At 38.0% G+C, this 23,539-nt stretch overlaps 1 protein-coding gene across 2 annotated transcripts in view; it reads right to left on the bottom strand.

Moving 5' to 3' along the window:
• Exoc4 (exocyst complex component 4) overlaps window positions 1–23,539 on the bottom strand; it is a 691,582-nt gene that overhangs the window by 476,247 nt on the left and 191,796 nt on the right. The gene's annotated exons all lie outside the window — the stretch shown is intronic.

The raw sequence follows: 23,539 nt of genomic DNA on the forward strand, positions 1-23,539 counted from the left end.
ACCTTTCTTCATTTTATTCTATGATCCAGTATAGATCCTCAAAGTGTGTTCCCTGGATCAAGGGAGCAGCTTCACAAAGTAGTTAGAAATGCGAATTCACAGACCTAAAATGTAAAAGCATATGGGCAATGAGGTCTACAGGTCCAGGTTTGAATGAGTTTTTTTAAAAATATTTATTTATTTTTATTTTAAGTGCATTGGTGTCTTGCCTTGCATGTATGTCTGTGTCAGGGTGTCAGATCCTGGAGTTATAGATAAAGTTGATAGCTGCCATGTGGGTGGTGGGAATTGAACCCTGAGTCCTCTGGGAGATTAGTCAGTACTTTTAACTGCTGAGCCATCTCTCCAGCTATTATTCTAACATAATAAAAATAGCACAAATTGAATTATGTGAAGAATCCAACATAAACACAAAGAACTTGATCCACAACACATACAGCTTTTAGAAGACTGGGACACCTCATGAGCAAATTCTCATAGCATTTGCTTCTGAGACACATGTGTCTGCACTTACGCAATACTTAGACTTTGGCTGCAAGTGCCTCAGACAGTAGTTTCTGTTGTTGTTTTGTTGCTTTTTGAGAAAGAATCTCATATATCCCAGAGTGGCCCTGAACTCACTAGGCAGCAGAAGCTGGTTTTGTACTTCTGAGCCTTTCTCAACCTCTATAGTGCTAGCACCACAGGTATACACCATCATGCCCAGTCGAAGAATAAAGTTTCAAAACCACTGGCCTAGATTATCTCATGAGTCGTATTCCCATGGGAAGATACAGAATACAGTGTTTTGAAGAGACTCTATGTCACCGAGTTTTATTCAAACTTCAAAAATGTTTATGGGTACATTCTAATAACTACACTGACACCACAGTCTTTTAACTAAAACATAAATCTATCAAGCATCAGTACCAAGAAATACATCCATAATGTATTTAGATATTCTAAACTATAGTCTGTCATCAACAACATATTATATTTCAATAAGCCAGTCACTCTAGAAATGGTAATTTTGAAAAAATTTCTTAAACCAGGTGTGGTGGGACATGCCTTTGATCCCAGTGCTCATAAGGCAGAGGCAGGCAGATCTCTGATTTGAGGACATGCTTGTCTAAGTAGTAAGTTTCAGGACTGTCAGGGCTACACAGTGAGACCCTGTCTCAAAAAACAAAACAAAGAACAAATATAAAATAAAATACTTGTTGAGCATGTATTCCATTGTTCCATTTGAAAGACATGTAAGTGAAGTAGTTCATTTGAATATATTTATATACTCCACTGATATTACCAAGAGGGAAGAAGTAGTTCCTACATCCTGTGTTAAATGCTGCTGATGGAAAGCAAGTGTACAATGAGTGATCAAGAGACTCCTGAAATACTTAACACAATTACACTGAACACAATCATAAAATCAGAGCAATGAAAGCACCCTCAGAGGAATGTGGGAAGTTGGAAAGGCTTCTTAGGACCTCTAACATTATCTTTTGTTTTTTAAATATTATTTAAGGGAATTCAGCTGCAGAACATCAAACTTTTCACATTATACCATCAAGCAAGCAGAGAGAAACCTGAAAACACTACCATGGGCTACGTCTTAGCAAATCCTTACGTATAAATAAAAATAGGTTCTCTCACTCTTTTCCTAGGTGTTGCCATTAGCAGGGCTGAGCTTAGAGAAGCTTATGAGATGCAGACTGAAATTCGTGGGGTTGCTTTAGAAAAAGTACCATAGCTGTGGCTCATTTCATATCAACAAAACAAAGTATTTCCACTAAACATTTTGATAAGACTGCAAAAGTATACAATTCTAATTCATGAGCTGACAACCAACAACAGACATCAAATCCATTAAAATACACTGGAATTCTGTACATAAGACATGCAGAAAGAAGGATAGAGCTATAAAAACTGGCAGATAAACACTGCAAGTAAAAGGAAAATGTGGCTGTGAACTCTGGAAACAGGAAGAAGAGCGCACTTAGGTAAGTTATTATTAAACGCTAGAATGGATGTTTCTGACTGCCTGTCCTTCCCCTGGAGATGCTCAACACTCCTCAGATCTGTATCTTTTTCAGGAATGCAGTGGCCATTTCCAAAGATTATTCTCTCTAGTTAGTCTTAAGGTTTTCTCCCCACTTATTCCTACTTTAGAGGCTCGACAACCCCACATCAGCACAGACTGTTCATCTATTCCAAATATTGTAAATCGCTACCAACCTATTGCTCTGAACTCCAGAGTCTTAACTTCACTGGTCTATAAACTCCCATGTGCTAACAAATATCTAATATCATCAATTAGTCTGATCATATGCCTAAGGAAATGAGCTTCTTTATCCTAGCACTACCTTCACTAGAGGAGGATACCCTGTCAATTCCAGAAAGTCAATAGCAAGTTAAGACTAAAGAGAATATCAGGAGTCCATGCCAGAGAATCCCATCAAATATCTTATATAATTAATGGCAAAATAGCTATATCTATACAGACTTACATAATCACAAGCATATATGAATCTATCATTATTAAATGTTAATTATATGAACCTGAAAACTGAAAGCATTCCTTTACACTCATCACTAGTATGTTTTGAAGCAGGCTTCATGCACACCATATACAATATACAATACACATACAGTGCATGAGAGAAAATAAAAGTGCTACCTGGACAGCAACCAACACCATAACATCACTACTGGGGACTGCACATGATATTGGGTAAACTACTAACTAGAAGCCTCTTAAATAAAATCAAGTGCCTTAATTCCTTAATAGAATAAGCTATGACAAACTGTAGTTTTAAAAAAAATTCATATTAAGGAAAAAAGCTTAGACTAGCCTGGCTTTCCTACTTCACTAAATAACAAATAATTCTTATCATCAAAAGTGATTCATATTTATTAATTATACCATTTTGATTAAATTTTCCTGAACTTTTAATAAGCCCAATTATTTCTGCTTACCTTTAAAAGTAATATTATCAAATGTTAGTAAGTTTCTAAATTGATCTTATTTTACATTTTATTTATTTTATTGTTTTCTTCTATAGGTAATAACACTCAATGTAGAAAATGAAATTTGGATATATGTTTGTTTATGTGTGTTCACACATGCACAAATAATGAAAGCATTTTGCAAGCCTAATGAAAGCAATATACTTCCCTCTCATCCACAAACTTGCAGATAGGCAGGGTGTTATAAGCTTCCAGAAGGTAGACATGGCAATCTTTACCCTGGCACATATACACAAATGTTAAAACTTTCTAATTCATCTGTCATCTGCTTAAGTTCTCAATCTCTCTCTCTCTCTCTCTCTCTCTCTCTCTCTCTCTCTCTCTCTCTCTCTCTCTCCCTCCCTCCCTCCCTCCCTCCCTCCCTCCTCCTCTGTGTTTTATACAAGTGGAAAGGTACAACCATTATGCAACAAAGAAAACAGCTATAACTGTAAAACTATACACACTTTAAACAAATATTTTATTGAAAACTAAAAAGCACATACTCATCAACATGTCCAAACATGAGCACTGAACCTCATAGCTATAAATCCAACAATATCTACTTTTTAGTGTCTAACTGGCAGTTCTTCTTCTTCCCCAAGATTAAACAGCAGCCAATTTTCATCCAGCCAGTGATAGATACTTTTCATGAACAAAAGGCAAAAACTGTGCAAGAATGGCACACAAACCTGAGAATCAACAGTGGGACTACAAAAGTGATAGATTATATCAACAAATCATGTTTCTAAAACAGATGTTTGAGAGAGAAAGCTGCAGCAGTAGAAATCTCTGACTGTATAAAATCTGTATGTCTATCTCTTCTATTCATGGTCACCATGATCTAGAATATGCTTATAAAGCTAGTTTTTAAAAAGAACTGCAGAGGCTCCCAATAGTTACTTTGTTTAAATAGAGAAAACAAGGCTAGAATAACAACACGTCAGCTGCTTCCCCACCCAGACCAAGGAAGTCAACTTTACCAGCGCTGCAACTTAGACTAGAGTATCAACGAGGCCCCTGACATGAATAAACAGGCAATCCATAATAGAACATGCAACTATTTACAGAGGATGTACATCATGGTAAATATGAAGACAGAGCAATGAAGAAATGGTTGAGTACTGAAACCACAAATAAGGACTGTGTTTCTTTGAAGAGCTCAGAACCTAATGATTTGACACGTATGAGCCTTAACTAGCACACTTTGCTATGACAAAAGATACAATGTTCCTCTATTTTCCAACTAAAATTAGAAGTCTAAATTAAGAAGACAGAGGTGACAAATATTTTCTACAACAAATGCATTTTCATTATGCTGCACCTCCCTGGGAAAAACCAATTATATTAATGACAGAATGTACCTTAGTTTATAGCACGTCTGAAGCTGCCTTACTCTGTCTCAGGCACCTAGCTTGACAAAGGTCACTAATCAATAAGTGGTAATCAATGTACGGCCTGACATAAATCACTACTTAAACTATGGCTCACTTGAGAAGTAATTAAAAATACCACCAACAACAACAACCCCCCCAAAAAAACAACAAAAAAACCTTTAAATTAGCAATCCATAATTTAGAAAACAAGTGTCACTTTCTAAATGGGGAGGGGGGAGCTGGCCTCCCTCCAATGCACATAAATATTTTAGATATTTTTTTTCAGGTTCTGAATACCAAAAGAGACTTATAAAAGGAGGATTAAATAATAAGTAATAATGAAAGAACAAAAACCATTGGTTTGCATCTGACCATTCTCTGCTCAAACATTACAACAGACACCCTGCCCAGCACGCAGGCCACTAAAGAACCAGACATTTCAGCCCCTGAACTCTTTCGTTTTCTTGTCTTTGCCCTCTTCTGAATTTTCAATGGCCTGAATAGCAATCTCAGAATCAAAATCAAAGATCTTTTTTAGATATAATTTCACACTACCCCCCCCTCTTCCCACTTTGTTGTCAAGTGTCTGACCCTGGTTTGATAATCTCATTTCCTGAGAATCAAAAAGCTGGAAATTTAAGCTTCCTAGAGTGCTAATTGCGGCCCTGCTCCACTGCTAATCAAAAAATTGGATGTTTTGCATGAAAATGCTTCTCTAATTAATTCTCAGTCATAAATCACCCTGGTTTTAATAACCCCTCCTTGATTGGATAGCCTTTGAAGAGACGGTGCAGCTAATCCGCTAAACTAGAGAAACACATGCAGAGGAAATAATAAGTGAGCTTACAAGGTATGAACTAGACGACTGCATTAATACTGTCAAGTCAAAAAAAAGTGAGTCTCCCTTCCAGGGCTTTCATGCCTTACCCCTACCTAGGAAAACAAATCCTGACACTAGAAATCAAGAACAAAGGCAACTGTCAAAGAGGGTCATGCACCAAAGTCAGATCTTTCCACCTTCTTTGCACAAAATAGCTATTCCTATCATTTTAAAAGAGGGCTTCCCCCTTACACTTCCCCCTAGAAAGTAGACCATCAGGCAGTGTCCACGTGTCACACGATTTTTAATAGGACAAGGTTTGTGCTTCCTTTCCATCTGCTTCTGACTGACAATATATTATCATACATATCTCTAGGAGGTGCTGAACTGAATTTTCATTACCCAAAATGTCAAGACTCGTTTTTGTCATCAGAGAACACAGCTGGTCTACACCAGCAGCCCTTTCATTAATTCAAATGGAACAAGTCACCTATACATAACTTCATTTTCCCTGGACTGGGGCTTGCAGTCTGCAAATTTTAATCTACAGCTTATCAGTGTAAGGTACTAGTTACTGCCATGGTAGTATTCAAATATGGAAAGTCTTAATTAGAAGACTTAATTTACATGGGCCCTGTAGTTACTGTAGAGCAAAACCTGGAAGCTTAGTTTCCTAATAGGACTTCCTCAAGACGAACCCACAAACTTTCAGAAGATTCGGGAATTAGACAAATACACAGGAAAAAGGTGTTTTAATAAGCACTATTCTAACATATAAATAAATTTACATGTAGCTTTCCAGCTTATACCTAGACTTACCCTATATTTCTAAAATTTAATAAAGTATATATAATTTATTCCAAAAGAAATTACACAAAATTAGAGTTATGAGCTAATTATACAAGACAAAAAAAAAAGCATTATTAGTCGACTTTAATTTGGAAACAGAAGGCTCTAATTGACGTTTCCCATCATACTTCAGTAAGATGCTACATTAAAAAATGGAGCACTACCACAATGATACCACTAGATAGATACTCACTTGAATATCTCAAATTGAAAATACTGACAATATCAAGTTTTGGCATACAGTGGAAATGGGAATAAAAAATACACTCACTTTGGAAAACTGGCAGTTCCTTAAAAGGTTAAGGAAAAGTAATGACATGTATGACCCAGCAATCCCACTTCTATACATTCCTAATGAGGGCAAAAATGCTTGTCCCACACAAAAACTTGTGACACAAATGTTTGTGACATACCATTCACAGGGTCGAAAACCTGGAAGCAGAATTAATGTACACCAACTGAAAGGATAAACAGTATGTGACATAACCACACAACAGAGTACTACTCATCAGAGCGAGAAACAAACACTAAGTCATGCAATTATTCATGGGAAAGGCAAAATCTTGAGACAAACATAAAGAAGCCTGTCTCACAATCCTAGGGTAGTTGATTTCACCTTCATCTAGAAATGTCATGCTAAACTACTGTGACATTAAGCATTTCAACAGTTACTAAAGACTTGAGAAGGAAGAGATGCAGGCCCTCAAAGCCACAAGGGACTTCTGCTGATGAAAACGTTCTGCCACTTGATGGTGAGATGGTCTGCACAGGTGACTATCTCTACTCAAACTCAATGCCTGCATATACATTAGCACCATTGGACAAAAATGCATAGGCATATCAAATGCAAGTAATTTTCTGGCCTTTGCACAAGAAAACCACAACAGAAGAACACTGCCACACACTAGTTTTGTGACTTTGGAGAAATTAAGCTCCATAAGCCATGGTTTTTCTTAGCTATAAAAATGAGATAATAAGGCTTACTTGACAACACAGTTATGAGAAAGAAATAATTATATATGTACTCAAAAAATCACACCTCTGTAATTTATCCTTTTTTTCTGAAATAACATCAGCTGTCTTTATCTTCCCTTCCTCCTTAATATAATTTAATGTGATGTATTTATATATCTCAACAAATATTATTAGCAAATTATGGGAAAAGACTGAAGATCCTGTCTAGCTTAGCCATTTAATGTATAATGCTGAACTTCTTACAGGTGAAATGTCAATTTATCAGAGGTAATCAATATAGAAGATGTTCAGTGTGTACAATGAACTTAAGGACTTGGTCCCTGGATGCACTGAATATAAGTAACAAATACACATTTCAAACAAATCAATTCAAGCAACTAACTGAATAATGATTACTACAATGGATGCTAATCTAGTATGTGGAGAGGACTTTCACCACTAAAATGTGATGATAATAAAAGAGGATACTACACTTCAGATTTGGTTCCTGTGTGCTGGAGAGATGGCTCAGTAGGGAAAGGCTCTTCATGTTCTCACAGAGGACAGACATCGGGTTCCCAGGACCCACTTCAGAAGTAGACAACAGCCTGTAACTCTACTAAGGGGATCCAACACAATTCTCTGGCCTCCTTATCCACCAGCACTCACAGGCAGCCACAAACAGACACATAATTAAAAAGAAATAGAAACAGGCAACACACACTTTCTGAATAAGTGCAGCCTGCACACCTCAACACAGCAACTTCTTGCAGCTCACAGAAGCTGTTACAGAGATCTACAGCTGCTCAAGATGGAGAGAATACGTGACCTTGCAGTGCCCAACTCTGACTGGGCACAGCGCAACCCCTATATCTAATGCTCAAGGAACAGGGTAGAGAGGGACATAAAGACCATAAGAGCCAGAGGTCCAAGATGACAGCCGCAAGAGACAGTCTGTTAAACATGACAGGAATGCTATACCCAGGAACTCTCAACAACACGGCTGCCTGCACAAGACTGTACTAGTTAATATACCAGTGTGGATTGAGGAAAATTGTGCAAGGCCTCAAACCTTGATGACTACCTACAGGCAGTCAATGACTGCGAGGGAGGGAGAATCAGTCACCTACAAGGACAGAACTCCTGATAAGTCTCCTGATCTTAACTATTCAGCTCTGAACACATACATAAAGGCAATACTAACTGGACTCAGTAAGGGGTTGGGGTGTGTGTGTGTGTGTGTGTGTGTGTGTGTGTGTGTGTGTGTGTGTGTGTGTGTGTGTGTGTATGGGGGAAGGGAAATGTGTTTAACAATAAAAATTACAGAAGAGATCACAAATCCAGGAAGGCCTGATGTGAATGACACAGGAGTAGCTGGGAGAGGGCAGTGAGGAAGGGATGGACATGGCATAAACATAGTATACTCGTGCAGGAATGTCTAAGATAAACAGATCTCATGAAGGTGCTAAAAGCTGCTCTCCATGAGTATTAGTCTAACTTCTAAGAGGCAGTAACATCCTCATGCAGCAAAGCACTGGATAATATTTCATCCTATGAAATTTATAGCTTAATTCCCATATTTAACAAGAAGAGAAAGATTTTTTTTTTTTAATGATCCAACAAGTGAGAGCAGACAAGGTGACATTCCTACATGGATTCCCAAGTGAGAGCAGACAAGGTGACACTCCTACATGGATTCCCAAGTATTCAACTTCACAGGGTATTAAGCATTTCTGTTCAGGAGCCTTGTGGATTCACAGCTATTACATCTCTGTTTGCCCCAAAGATTCCTGGAAATGGACATGAATGTAATATGGCATTGTGACTTGACTTGTGAAATATAAAGACACCAAATCAGATGGGTCTTAATCTTCAATGAGAACAGCAGGTGGGGTATTCATAAAAGTGAACACCATACTAAGTTAAGCAGATAAAGGAACTCAATCAAGTCTGATCAACTATGAATATATAGCAGCAATATCCTGCTGAGTGTGAAGGTCACTTAACGCACTCATTTCTCAGTGATTTGCAACTAGGATGCAATGCATGTTAAAAGACCATGAATTGAGAAAGCATGGGGAACCCTTCCAGCTAGCCACCTTCATCATCACTGGAAAGAGTAGTTCAAGAATAGGAAGTCTCAAAAGTTGGCTTCATAAAACATGAGGAGGCACCATCAGGATGATCTGGTGATGGATTGAGGGAGGGGCAAGGGAGAAAAAGTCAAGATGTTCCTCCAGGTAAACTTTCCAGACTCAACAGCCAGTGCTGAGTGCCACTTAATGAAAGTGGACACACTAAAAGAAGAGTAGGTTTGGGGGTAGTGGCAAGCAAATAAGGCCCTGAATAATTAGGATTAGACAAGTTGTTTGTCAGGTACCAAAGAGGCAGAAACACAACCTGCTTAGCTTCCCTTGGATGTTTAGAACAATAAGGTTCAATTGTATATTTAAAGATCCTATAAATATTTTCAAAATTTGTTATCTCATAGGAAATCTCTTAGCCATGCATCTTTTTCCTATTAGTTCCCAAATAAACTAAGTTATAAAAAACTGGAAATACGGAGAGCAACTGTGAAGACTAAGAACTGAGAACCATGTGGAGAAGGAAAAGAATAGGTTCATATTTTTTCTTTCTTTTATGTATCCTTTTCTTCCTTAAAGTAAGTGTATTCATTTACAAACATCCTCAGGAACTGTTTGGGGAATCCCAAAGTAAGGACTGTGTAGTATCAAACTGAATGGTGTGATGGTTTCCTACAGATAGAGAACACAACACAGTACTGTACATTCAGAGCTTAGAACAACACAATTCAATATCCTCATAATTGCTACAGGTCATGAGCACAGTTGCAGGCAAGCTGTTGTTAATCCAAAGCCTCACATCTAGATGAAGATGCAGGTTCACACTCTCATGAAAGTTCTAGTACCCTTTTCCTAACTTGTTCTAGTTGTGGGCGAATTCTGTTCCCTGTGGTTCTGGACTAAGATTCAGTTTTCCACTGAATCTTACATAGGCGTTAACCAAACCCTTAACATGTGAGCCACTCTTCTCATAAACATTACTTCCATAAGTCATTGGTTTCTGCTTCGGGTCGCTTTTAACAGCTTGCCTGATAAGGATGTGACTGAATAGAGACTATACTAAAACACCAAAATGACAGTATGGAAAAGAGTTGAAATTACTGGTGCTCAATAAGAGTTGCAGGGTCCACATAGTGTACACAGTCTAATTCAGTGAATGGTTTGACCCATTAACAATTTTGCTTCTATCAGTCTTCCTTCATCAACTACGTTGAAAGGAATGAGTCCATTTTGCTCGCCTTCCAAGCCAACTACAAACTTCCATCTCAGGTTAGATATAAACAGGACTGCCTGACTCAGGGATGATAACTTTAATGTACAACAATACTCATGTAGATAGACAGCTGCTAAAATATTATTTCTAAGAGTTCCTGTGACAGTAGTTTTGTAAGAAATTACAATGTGAATCCATGGACTAGGAAAAGAAAACCTTCCTAACCAAAGTGCCATCAAATCCATGGGATGGGGGTGGGGAGATATAGCAGAGCAGTGAGAATGGGATCATGGCACTATTTCTGTTTGAGCCAGGACATCCATGCCCATATGCCCACAGTCTCCGGCACTCCCGATTCTCCTCCTATAACCACAACCAGAACCTAAGGCTATTCCTGCATCCCATTATCTATCTATCATTTATCTATCTATCATCCCTCCAACCATTTTTCTATGATATTTTATGAGAAACTCTTGATAATATACATATGTCCCTTTTGGAAATCATTTTTTTGGGGGGGTGGATTTTTTTCCTGCAGATTTTTTTTATTTGAATTAGAAACAAGATTGTTTTACATGACAATCCCAGTTCCCTCTACCTCCCCCCCCCCCGAGCAACTAAAACCCTACCTATCACATATCATTTCTGCTCCCCCCCTGGGTGGTGAGGCCTTCCATAGGTGTCATCTATAGTATCCTTTGGGATAGGGCCTATGCCCATGCCTGTGTGTCTTCACTCAGGGAGTATTCCTCTATATGGAATGGGCTCCCAAAGTCCACACCTATGCTAGGGATAAGTACTGAACTACTACAGGAGGTCCCATAGATTTCCGAGGTTTCCTCACTGAATCCCATGTTTCTGGGGTCTGGATCAGTCCCACGCTAGTATCCCAGCTATCAGTCTGGGGAGCAAGAGCTCCCCGATGTTCAGGTCAGCTGTTTCTGTGAGTTTCACCAGCCTGGTCTGGACCCCTTTGCTCTTCACTAGTCCTTCTCTGCATCTGGATTCCAGTTCAGATTGGTGATTAGTTGTGGGTGTCGGCTTCTACTTCCACCACTTCCTGGATGAAGGCTATCGGGTGGCATATAAGTCAGTCATCAATCTCATTATCAGGGGAGGGCATTTAAGGTAGCCTTTCCTCTGTTGCTTAGATTGTTAGCTGGTGTCATCTTTGTAGATCTCCAGACATTTCCCTAGTGCCTGATTTCTCTGTAAACCTAAAATGTTTCCCTCTATTATGGTATCTCCATTCTTGTTATCTTCTATTCTTTCCCTGACTCAAACTTTCTGCTCCCTCATGTCCTCCACATCCCTCCTCTTCTCCCCTTCTCATTCTCCTAGCCCTTTTGGAAATTTTATGTTGTTTTAAAACAATTTCAAATTATTTCTTTTATGGCATTAATTTGATTTTATAGAAAATGAATCAACATACAGAAGAGATTATGTGCACATCGCCCATGCAGTAAGCCCTATCCAGAAACCACTCTCTGGGTCTCTGACTAGTTATAAGATGCTGATTTGAGAAGCATAAAGACAACAAATGATTTAAAATCCAAGAACCTGGAACTTTCCAGATGAACAAGATTTGCAGGAATAATTTTATTTCTTTTTCAAGTGAGAAAATTGGTTATGTGAACAAGATTTCAGAAAAAAAATCTGAAAAGATATTGGTTGCTAGATTTTAACATTAATAATGCAGAATATATCTAGGAACCAAAATTTTAAAAGATAGATAGTTCAGATATTAAAATCAATTCTGCAATCAATAGATAAATTAAAGCTTACAAAGAATAGAATAGTATTTATGATTTTAAAATAAAAGGAGGAGGGTAAGATTATAGCCATAACTCCAACACTTTGGATTTGGGAGTGAGAATGGTGGTGGACAATCAAAAACTGCTAAAAGCCTAATATCTGAAACTGCAGTAACAGACTAGTAATTAGAGTAGATAACTCTAAACAAACTGAGAAGCATTAGCTATCTTTACACTAACATTACACCACATAACAACCTCTCTCCTCAAGCCAACAAGATGGCTCAGCAACAAAGGGCACTTGCTGCCAAACCTGACTACTTGTGCTCAATACACAGCCCCCACCTCCCCAGATACATACCTATGTGGTGGAAGGAAGGAACCAACTTATGAAAACTGTCCACTCATTTGCATGCATGCTGTGGCATATACACACACATATACATATGTACATACACATATACACTCATACATGAATGCACACATGCATACACACAATATGTAAACAAATACATAAATAAAAATTTAAGGAGAACTTCAATCTTATTTGCATTTCCTTGTTTTACAAATGACATCATATCTAACCAAGTCACCAGATTGAAAAACTGGTAATCAGTCAAAATGTGTATCTCATGCTCAAACACAACAAGGAATATCACATGTCCAAATTAGCTTCTGAACCTCACCCCACTTGTCCTAAGAAGCTAGGACAGTCTTGTGGACACATACCTTGCTACTTGTCCTAAGAAGGTAGGACAGTCTTGTGGATGCATACCTTGCTACTTGTGCTAAGAAGCTAGGACAGTCTTGTGGACACATACCTTGCTACTTGTCCTAAGAAGCTAGGACAGTCTTGTGGACGCATACCTTGCTACTTGTCCTAAGAAGCTAGGACAGTCTTGTGGACGCATACCTTGCTACTGTCACCATGGTCACTGTGCTCACTTCAGTCCCCACACATTGACTGTATTACCCTCCTATAGAGACTTCTCATCCATAGAAGAAACCCCCAACCTTTCTATTATACTACACCAGGTCTTTCAAGGTCTACTCATCTTTTTCCTTTCTGTGGTCCAATCTTCCTCACATACTTGCATCAATCAAAATCAAATGCCTACAATTGCAGAGGAGTGAGACTCCCACATCTGTGTACTCAGGTATATCCTCTTTACAGTGCAGCAGGTTAACTGTACTTGATCCGTTAAACTCCCTTTATCAGTTGGTTAACTCATTTCCCAATTTAGGAATAGAGTTCTTCCTTTGTAATATCTATGACTTTCCCAAAAAAAGATTAAGTCTCTTCTCCTCTGTACTTGGGAGGAACTTGTGGTACTCAGTAGAACTGCGACTGTTTGCATGTGTGCCTTCCACAGGTACCTACTACAAATACCTCTTATTCAGGAGTAGGGGCTCTGAGGGTAGAGCCAAAAATGTTTATATTAACCTGTTATTATCAATGTGGCAACTGATACAGCCCCTAGAAATGGGCAGGTAAGTGTTGTTAGTATCATATTACAAATAAGTAAGCAATCTAGAGCTTAGAGACATAAAACGACTGGTCCCATGCAGCTGAAGTATAATGAGAAATGGGTGCTCCTCCATTAAGCCATAACATTCCCCACACCACTCAAAGCACAGAGCTATACCAATGTTCTCCACATGAACATCACTAACCAACTGAACAGGGATATGCAAATTAGTTAACTGATGCAGAAACTAGACATTAATGTGCAAACAAACAGGGACTTATTTGAGCTAAGTGGGCATGAATATGCAAATCAACTGGCTGCAATTCAGTAGATGTCATCACAATTCTAGGAAGGAACATACTATATTATGACTATTACAATATTCATGTAGCATTCATACATACTATCATATATTACTGTAATATGGCTTTTTGAGTTTAAATTTGTGGGGAAGCCAAAAGAAACTTGATACATATTTTCATTCACACCACAATCACAAGCTGGAAATCAGATGTGAACACAAAGAATTCTGAAATCCCTTATAGGACCAGGCTGCCACCACTACTTACAACCTAACTGAACATTCTATTGTTATATCAAGGTGCTTTAGAAATGGGTTGGGCTGATCCTTCATGACATGGCCTCCCCGAGTATTTCCAACCCAGCCTCATCTACCATACACAATCTCACAGGATAATATATAGTTGCATATAAAAGTGTTACTTTTCCTAACTAGATCTTTACAACATTGTACAGCTATAAAACTTCGATGGCAGTCAGAAAATTCAGTGTGTGATTACAATTAGCAATTGTTCATATGCTAATGACCTTTATCTTCCTATCATCACCTCTCCAAAACTGACTCTTCATCTCATGGATGTTAGGATAAACAGTGACAACTACTCTCGTGTCCTCTGCATCAAGTTTCCCTAGAATACCAAATTGGAATGAGTGTAAATCACTATATATAAACAGTGTGCTCTAATTATAGAAAAGACTGAGTCATGTTCTGAATCCCACATTAGGAGAGAACAGCATCAGTCCTCGACCCCCTTCATATATTTATTCATGCTGTGCCCAGCAGTTAAAATGCCTTCCCCTGTTCCATCTGAAAAGACGTGCTCGTGACTGAAAGGCTCTCTGCCTCTCCAGCACTTGCATATGCACACACACTGCATCCAGTATGTCACAACGCTGCCGGTAGTTTTTCACATGAGAACTTAGTCGGATCTAAGTGGGACTGGAGGTAATAATAAAGAGAAAAAAGCACTAGAGACTTAAGACAGAATTTATCCTCTCTGGGGTGGGGATGGTAGCCCTGGCCCAGCATATCATCAAATGTGTGGCATTTCAGAGGATGATTGACCTGGGCTATTTCTAATCTGTAGCTCTATGGTCCTTAGAGTACTGTCTCGTCTGCATTATCTAAGAAGCTCTTCATCACATTCCAGTATAAGCAAGTCTTCACATACATGCTGATCTGGAAGAGGAAGAGAGGCTGTTCCTTCTCTTCCGTGTATGACCTGAAGTAGCACACAATCCTTTTTCTCACACCTTACTGCCAAGAAAAAAAAATCATATGCCCATGGCTGGCTGCAGGCAATATTTGGAATTCTTATATTCTATGTAGCCCTACGATTATATAAAATTCAGGAACTGTGTGGGAACAGAACCAAGGGAAAACAATGCTGGCTGTTAAATGTCAGCCTCTGTTATTTACAGTTTCTTTCTTTTCTTTTACATGTCAAACATAAAACTAGTTGAACTCATTTTTGAATCCTGAGGGTCTAGTGAAGTGCCTCACACAAGCAAACATATCACAAAGTTGTAAAGGATCAATGAATACACAGGTACAGAAAACATGGGGAACAAATGAAGTCTGGCTGATGACCCCAACTAAGGCTTGGTAACTATGACACAGTGGAGCGATGAGACAAAGTAAGAGGACACTTACCTAATACAAACTATCTTCTGGTGACCTATTTAAGTTACATAAGAGAGGGAGAAGGTGACAGATTTGTGGGAGAAATGAGGTGTCAACAGGATGGTACAGGTTATAAAAAAAAAAAAAAAAAAAAAAAAACCAACCTCCTACTCGTACTGTTGGTAACCTCTAGATTTAGATTTGGTCTAGATGTCTACATGGGAGCATCAAACTAGAGATATGATGTAGTTTAGAGCCTTAAAAGGTATTTTTAAATTAACTACTTATTTTTGTACTTTATATGAGAAATACAACATAAAATAGTATATTATGATATTTGACCATTTTAAACACGAACAAGAAAAACAGCAAGGCTTCATTTGCTCCATTAAGAACTTTCCTGAGATTGGCTGGAGTTCCTCCTTAGCTTAGCCTCTGCACATTTTATTACTAAAAGGCCACTCTTCTGTTCTCCCTGCTTCTGATGTAATCCAAATGAAATTATGTATCTATTTGTATGAATGACAGAGACAAGTTTTCCCATGTAGCTGATTTTCACTGACTCAATGTACAATAGTTCATTCATTTTCATTACTACACATCACTGTTGTGTAACTCCATCGCACTTTATATATAACCATCCCCCATTTATGAACATGAGAGCCATTTCCAGGTTTTCCCTATCAAATAATACTGCTATGAACAGTCTTCTCAATACATTACTTTTTATATTTGAGTTCTCGACCCATGAATTTTTTTTACTTTTTAAATGGTATGAGGAACAAATGCAATTTATTTTATCTTTTTCTATACAGATAATCAATTATCTCACCACCTTTGTTCATTTATCTGTCTCTTAGCAATCTGTAATGTTGTTTCTCTGTTGTGTTAAATCTCCAGGAGTGTGAAGATCTATCTGCTTCTGAAAGGCTATAAAGGCTGACCCCGGTCTTCCAGTACCCAGACTGAGGGAGCGAAAGGGCAGGGCAGGTGAGGACAGAGGCAGGTGGGCTGCTCAACCTAAGTCCTTCTTATCAAACTATGCACACTTTAACTTGTTTTCTATTCTGAACTGTGGAAACAAAAAAGAGAAAAATTTTACACTGAAAATCAATCCTAGAAAGAATTTCCAGTGACTTCTGAAATACTTTCTAAGACAAATTGTATATTATTTTCTACACACAGTGGGAGCTGCATGCTAACATCAAAGTCTCTTGAATTTTTTAATAGGTTACTTCATAAGATAATTTCTCTCTTATACAAACCTCATTGTGAAAATGCAAAATGGTCATATGTGTTGTTTCCTATTAGACAAACATAAGTTTATTATTGACCATTCTCATGAGTTTCTAGTTAACACTGTATTCACTATCTGCCATAATGGTTATGGTCTTTTGTTTTCTAAAAATGCTCACCTCAGCATGAAAAGCACTAAATAAACTACTTAAGTCTAAGGAGATGAAGGCAGGCATGAGATGGTGTACACCTATAATCCCAACATGCAGGCAGCTGAGACACAACAATCTGAAATTCAAGGCCAGTGTGGACTATATATAGCCATTCAACACCAAAAATAAAACCTAAGAAAATTAGATTAAAGAAGCTGTTTCGTCTTCTTTTAAAAAGCCACATTGCAAGACCACATTGAATTTATTACTTTTATATAATTACTTTTTAAAAAACAAGTCCATTGAAGTATGGTATAAATGCATTTATATGACTTTAAACTCAAATACATTAACAATATCTCCACTTCTCGGATAATTCAATGAATGAATGAATACAATGGAATGTTTTTAAAGTAAAGCTCTTTAGAACGACCAAAGTGATGCCAACAACATCACTTTGTGATGACTGTCTTATACCTTCTAGATTCATTTTCTCAGGAATTCCAGTTTCCTTCACATGGTTCAACTAACAGTGATTGCCACCCTACCCCACTCCCATATGAAACCGCATGAACTCAGAGTCTTTCAAAGAATTGACTTTAGAAATTAAATTCAAAACTGCCAAGCATTTTTAAATAAAATAATTTTCTCTGTCATATATAGAGACTAACACATTAGATAAAACTAATAAAAATTTAGAAAAAAATGTTTTTATTTCTTAAATGATTTCACAAAAAATGATTTCACAAAGTGCATTAAGTCTATTCATAACATGAGGAAAGTATATTTATTATTTTTTAGAAACAGATGAAGAAATTAGCATTTATAAATACTCTATTAAAAGTTCATTATTTGACAAATCTTCCCATAATAAGTAAGTTATGATTATTCTCTTTAAAAGCAAAGATATAAAATGTACAAAAGGGAATCCATTTTACAGTATATTACAGGGTAAAACAGAAAAGATAATATGAAAGATTAAAGTTATTTTGAAATAATTATATGCAATTCTCAAAAGAAAAAAAGTACTTCTTTTCATGTGCTCTGCATATTGTTACTGTTATTAGCAAAGTCATTAAGTAAAACTTAAAAGACTGCAAAGAAATCCCTAATCAAATTTCAGGATGTGAAGTTCTACAAGTGCTTTTTGTGTTTAAGAATGTAGAACAAATGTGTGGTATGAGAATATAAATCACTGTACTAAATACCATACCTCACTCCATCCAAAATGTCCCTGAAAATGTGCACAGAAATGTTATCTTGCTAAATTCTTTACTATAGAGCAGTGCAGCTTCAAAGACTACCATTATAAATCCTTTTCTAAAGAGGATAATCACTCTATGGTTAATGGATGTCCAATGCTGTGTTACCTGAAGGCAAAGCAACTAAAAAAAAATTAATTATATACAGTGTCATTAAGCATTCACAACTCCAGTTATCAACAACCCCTCAGAGATTAAAAAAAAAAAAAAAAACAGGAAGTTCAGGTCAGCCAAAGAGCCTTCTTTTCCCCTGATGCCAGTAGTTCCATATTTACTATGTAGAACAAAGCCAATTCTCCAATAGTTGGAGCTTTGCAGAGTTTTTTAATGTCACAGATAAAGAAATGCCACTCATTAAATTGACAGGAATAAAGCTGGCACTCCAAAGGTAAGATCACTGAGCACAAACAGCAAGCTAACAGCCCCCAAACAGAAAGGAAACTAATCAAAACAGTATTAATGGCCATTAGTAAACTCTATCCATTCATGAGTCTTTTCATTTAGTTTTGTTTTGTTCAGACAGGGTTTCCCTGTGTAGCTTTGGAATCTGTCCTGGAACCAGCTCTTGTAGACCAAACTGGACTCAAACTCACAGAGATCTGCCTGCCTCTGTTGGGATTAAGGGAGTGTGCCACCACCAAGCGGCTTCATGAGTCTTATTATCTTGAAAGCTAAGTCAAAATAAATCACAGGATTTTGATTATAGTTTATTAAATCTTCTTTTAGAATTTCTCAAATAGGTTAACTTATGTCTACCAACAAGGAAATAAAGACTTTCTTCACTATAATGTGTACGTATCTGTAGGCAGATATATATGCACAGATACACAAAATTGTGTATGCTTGTCAATTCAAATACAAGTTCCAGATCACAAGTTCTCACCATTTTTTTTAAAGAGCCCAATTTGACCAAAGCTTTATCCTGAGCATTGCAGTTAAGCAATAAATAGTGAGATTTGAAATCTGGGTAGAAGTGGGTATAGACTAAGAGGTTAAAATTAAACAAGACATGCCAAAGAAGAATATCATAACAAATTTTTAATGTTGTGTTCAATAATTACAGGATGAGAGACAAGAGGCTAGAGATCAGAAAAGTGTAATGTAATGAACACAGATATAGAAGTCTACTATTCCTAGGCACTAGGCAAAGCCTTCACTGGACTGATGGCAATTCAGGCGAGTTACAGAGTGCACAGAGAAAAAATTACCAGGTCTGAACACTGAGAAATCAAGTTCTTGAGAGCCCTCATAAAAGCCTGAGGAGTCAAAATGGCAAACAGCGGCTGAAAGAACACCTTACAAATTGCAGAAGAGTGAACACAGGAATCTGCCAAGATGGAACTCACTGCGACCTGAAGGAGCATAAGCTCAATGGTCTTGAGTTGAAAGCAGAAGAATCATGAAGCAGAAGCAACCCCCCTCCTCAGTGCTAACACGTCAAACATTACTTTAAATCAATATTATTCTAATTTTACCACAGTATAAACTTCTAACTTAATAGTCCTAGGACCTACATGAGTAGCCAGCATTTGAAAGAGCTGTATTGGTTATCTCAGAAAATTAGGCACAGCTGAAGTGATTAAATTAAGCTATTTGATCACGAGCAGCAGTATTTTGATTTTCTCAACCCTCAAAAGGTAATGTGTTCATCAATTATAGTGTTCTACACATTAACACATTTTTAAAAAGCTATATTCAAGATAAATATTCATTAAAACTAAGATCCATTTTACCTACAAGAATGCTGTACAAGCAATACAATGAAGCAATAGAGACTCAGAACAACAGGAAGCCAATGATTAACGTAGACACATACGCAAGTTAGATCCCACCTGTTATCACACACACTTTGAAGTAGCACCCCCACCTCCTTAGCCCTGACTGCCAACGGCAGGCTATATAATGAACCATCTGTACCATAACAGTAAGAGCCAACTGAGATGGGCTGATAGTACCAAAGAAATCTCATTTTTAAATTCATTTTCCCCCTAGTGCACTGTTAGTCTGAGTAACATTTTTAATTGCATGATAAATCAAACATGTTGGCAAGAACTTAACTTTGTAAAACTGGAGCTTTTTAATGTCACTTTGATGGTCGTTATGGTTGATTTCTTTGCCACTCCCCTATAACAGAAGGAAAAGCTGACCCCATGAACCAAACCACTGGGAGAAGAGGTTTAAAAGAAGAGACAGAAATCGTAGCCAGTCTCTTAGGATTTGGCTGAACTATTCAATTAGGCTTTGTCTAGGGCAAGATGTGGTCCTTGGAACAGTCATATTAATGAATAACTGAAAAGAAACAGTCATTCTTAGATAGAGAATAGGTGATTTCTTCTTTTTGTTTTCCTACTGAAATGTTAAAAAGCGCTCATCAGACAAACTTTTGCTGCTCAACCAAATACTATCAAAACTTTACAAAAGCTGATCCATGGCCTCACCAAGAATATGAGGTGCCAGTACAACACACTACTTTTTAATGGCTATCATGAACATTTGCTAACAACGTTTTCTCTCTCATAACCAAAGATACTCCTAAAACCCTGTTGAACACACTTAGTACAACAGACTTCTGCTAGAAAGTCCCGCATTTCAGCGAACATTTTAAAGGATGGGAAAGTTAGATTATAGTGATTCTTCTAGTTCCTATCTCTTAGTTATGTCTTTTTTCTCCTCTACAGAAGTTTCCTCCTGGGTCTGGCAGCTCAAGAGCAACTTCTCTACTTAACAAAGCTTATGGGTAAGGTAACTACAGAGGACAAAAACTCAGGCATGGCCCCTCCTCCTTAAACTAAAAGAGCATGTAAACCTACCTGAAAGATAAACACCATCAATGGCCACCTGCTAGGATGATCTCTGTATCCTAGCTCTAGCCTTACCTGGCCTCATTCATTCTGCTACAGTCAGTCAGTGGTTAGGGTACAGCTGCCCTAACAAGCACTGTAAGAAGCACCAGAAACGGACGGCATGTCACTCATGGGCTTACAGCATTGTCTTAAACTCTGGAAAGTAAGCACTGTGGGACACACTCACAGAGAGAAAGATGTGCCAGTGAAGCACCAAACAGCAGGGTCACAACCCAAGAATGTGTGTGTGTCTGAAGCAGACTGGGGAATGGAACAGAAGGCAAGCAAGCTGACTAGAATGAGTAAGTAACAACTAAGGTTGACTCAGAAATCAAGCCAAACTTAGCCTAAGAAAGATGACACAGGAAAAATAGAATCTGGGTGTGTATTCAAGAGACAGAGAACTGAGTAAAGCCAAGTTTTCAAGCCTCTTCACAGCAGGTTTTATGTCTATCATCATTAAGAATTAAACAAAAACAAAAGGAAAGAGGTAGTGGGGAGCTAGATGTTGGATGTAGGCATCTAGGCCCAGAACGACCTACTCTGCATTGCCAGATACTCTGTCAAGAGATCATGGACCACAAGGGCAACTGAGAAATCACTCCATGGGGCTTTAACACAGAGGTCTTACTAGTCTTAGTGTCTAAGAAATAGCATGTGGCACTAGTCACTGATCATATTGACTAATAACATTTGAACCTGAGTGACAGATAGGTGCACCGCTGCCCCATTGATTACTGTTACGAAGCAGGGATGGTGTTAGCAGAGGAGACTATGCTGAGGACAGAGCTCCCATACATGCTCTATAATTTCTACTCAATTTTGGAGTGACTCTAAAACTGTCCTCTGAAATATTCATTCATTCTTTTTTAAAATGGAATGATTGGGAATGAACTTTGAGGGGGACTTGTTACTGTTCAGAGTTTAATGTAAGGCAGATGCAGAAAAAATATGGGGGCAAATTTAAACTATTAATTAAACACAACAAAAAAAAGTAGGACTGTAGGAAGAATGCCACACTAGCCCTCATAACCTGCTGCGTCCCAAAGGAGCAGGTTACATAGGATCCCAAGCCCTGAAAACCCATGTGCACTATGCCATTCCACACTTTAGTATGCTTCCCCTTTCTCCTGAGAAGCAGCTACATTCCAGAGATGGTATCAGCCTTGTCCTCCACTCCCTGCATGACAGAAGGGATCACTTCTGCTTTTGTTCTCCATCCTACCTGCCCTATACTCCAGAAAGCATATCAGGATACTTAACACCTTAATAATCAATAAATGTTGCTATGCCAATCTCATTCTAACACACAGAACTTATTTCTAGACTTTTACTTCTGGCTAGTATACTCTTGGAACATTTACTGTGATAAAATATGGGAGAACACAGCAAGGTTTTTGAAAAAATTACAAGTTAACAGGTTGGAAATGGAGGTGAAGACGGGATTACTAGGCAATAGTCTTAAAACCCTGAAAGGCTGACTGGTTACTACCCAGTGTTCTAAGGAAGAAGTATGATGAGTCTGACCAACTAAGTAACTGTGTGGGCTAGTCCCAGCAGAATAATTAAAGTAGTTCAGTGCATCAAAGACTGTAAAATCTTCACATCTATCTCTATTAAAGTCCAGAGATCTAAAGCAATCATTCCATTCTCTTAACTCCTCTAGCAATTCTATTTGTGTAATCTACCTAGTATGTGTGTCCCCATACTATTGTTAAGGTGTCTGTTTAGGGTATGTGTATGGTCATCCTCATGGAAAACAATATCCACAGATGTTCAAATCTCTTACATAAAATAATATGAGATCTATACTCTACACATGGCTTACAAACATCTATTGTTATTTTAATTAATCTTAATTTTATAAAACCTATTATAATATAAATGCCCTATTGTAGCACTTAGGTCATTACAACAGAGCCGTATACATGTTCAGTACAGATACAACTTCATAAAGAATGCACCGATGTGGTGGTGCACACATGTCTCACTATCTTACCTGGACCTTAACACTCCATCTTAAAATTTTTTCAATTTGACTTATGTTTCTCCCAGTACCTACAATGCTTAGGAGACCGTGACAAATCTTTCTTCATAGGCTACATTTACCATGGTTAGTGTGGTAGTTCAAATAGGAATGGCCCCATAGGATCATATATTTGATATCTGAATGCTTGGTCATTAGGGAATGGCACTACCAGACAGGAATTAGGAGACATGACCTTGTTGAAGTAGGTATGTCACTGAAGGTGGGCTCAGGGTTTCAGATGCTCAAGCCAGGCCCAGTGTCACTCTCTTCTTGCTGCCTGCTCATCCAGATGTAGAACTCTCAATTCCTTCTCCAGCACCAAATCTGCCTGTGCACCTCCATGCTTCCCACCATGATGATAATGAACTAAATCTCTGAACCTGCAAGCCAACCCCAATTAAGTGTTTTCCTTTATAACAGTTACCATGGTCAGCTGGGCTGTGGTGGCCCAAGCCTTTAGTCCCAGCACTCAGGAGGCAGAGGCAAGCAGATCTCTGTGGGTTCAAGACCAATCTGGTCTACAAGAGGTAGTTCCAGTACAGGCGCCAAAGCCACAGAGAAACCCTGTCTCGAAAAAAACAAAAGAAGA

Source organism: Cricetulus griseus (genome assembly GCF_003668045.3).
Source record: "Cricetulus griseus strain 17A/GY chromosome 1 unlocalized genomic scaffold, alternate assembly CriGri-PICRH-1.0 chr1_0, whole genome shotgun sequence".
Classification (NCBI taxonomy): Eukaryota; Metazoa; Chordata; class Mammalia; order Rodentia; family Cricetidae; genus Cricetulus; species Cricetulus griseus.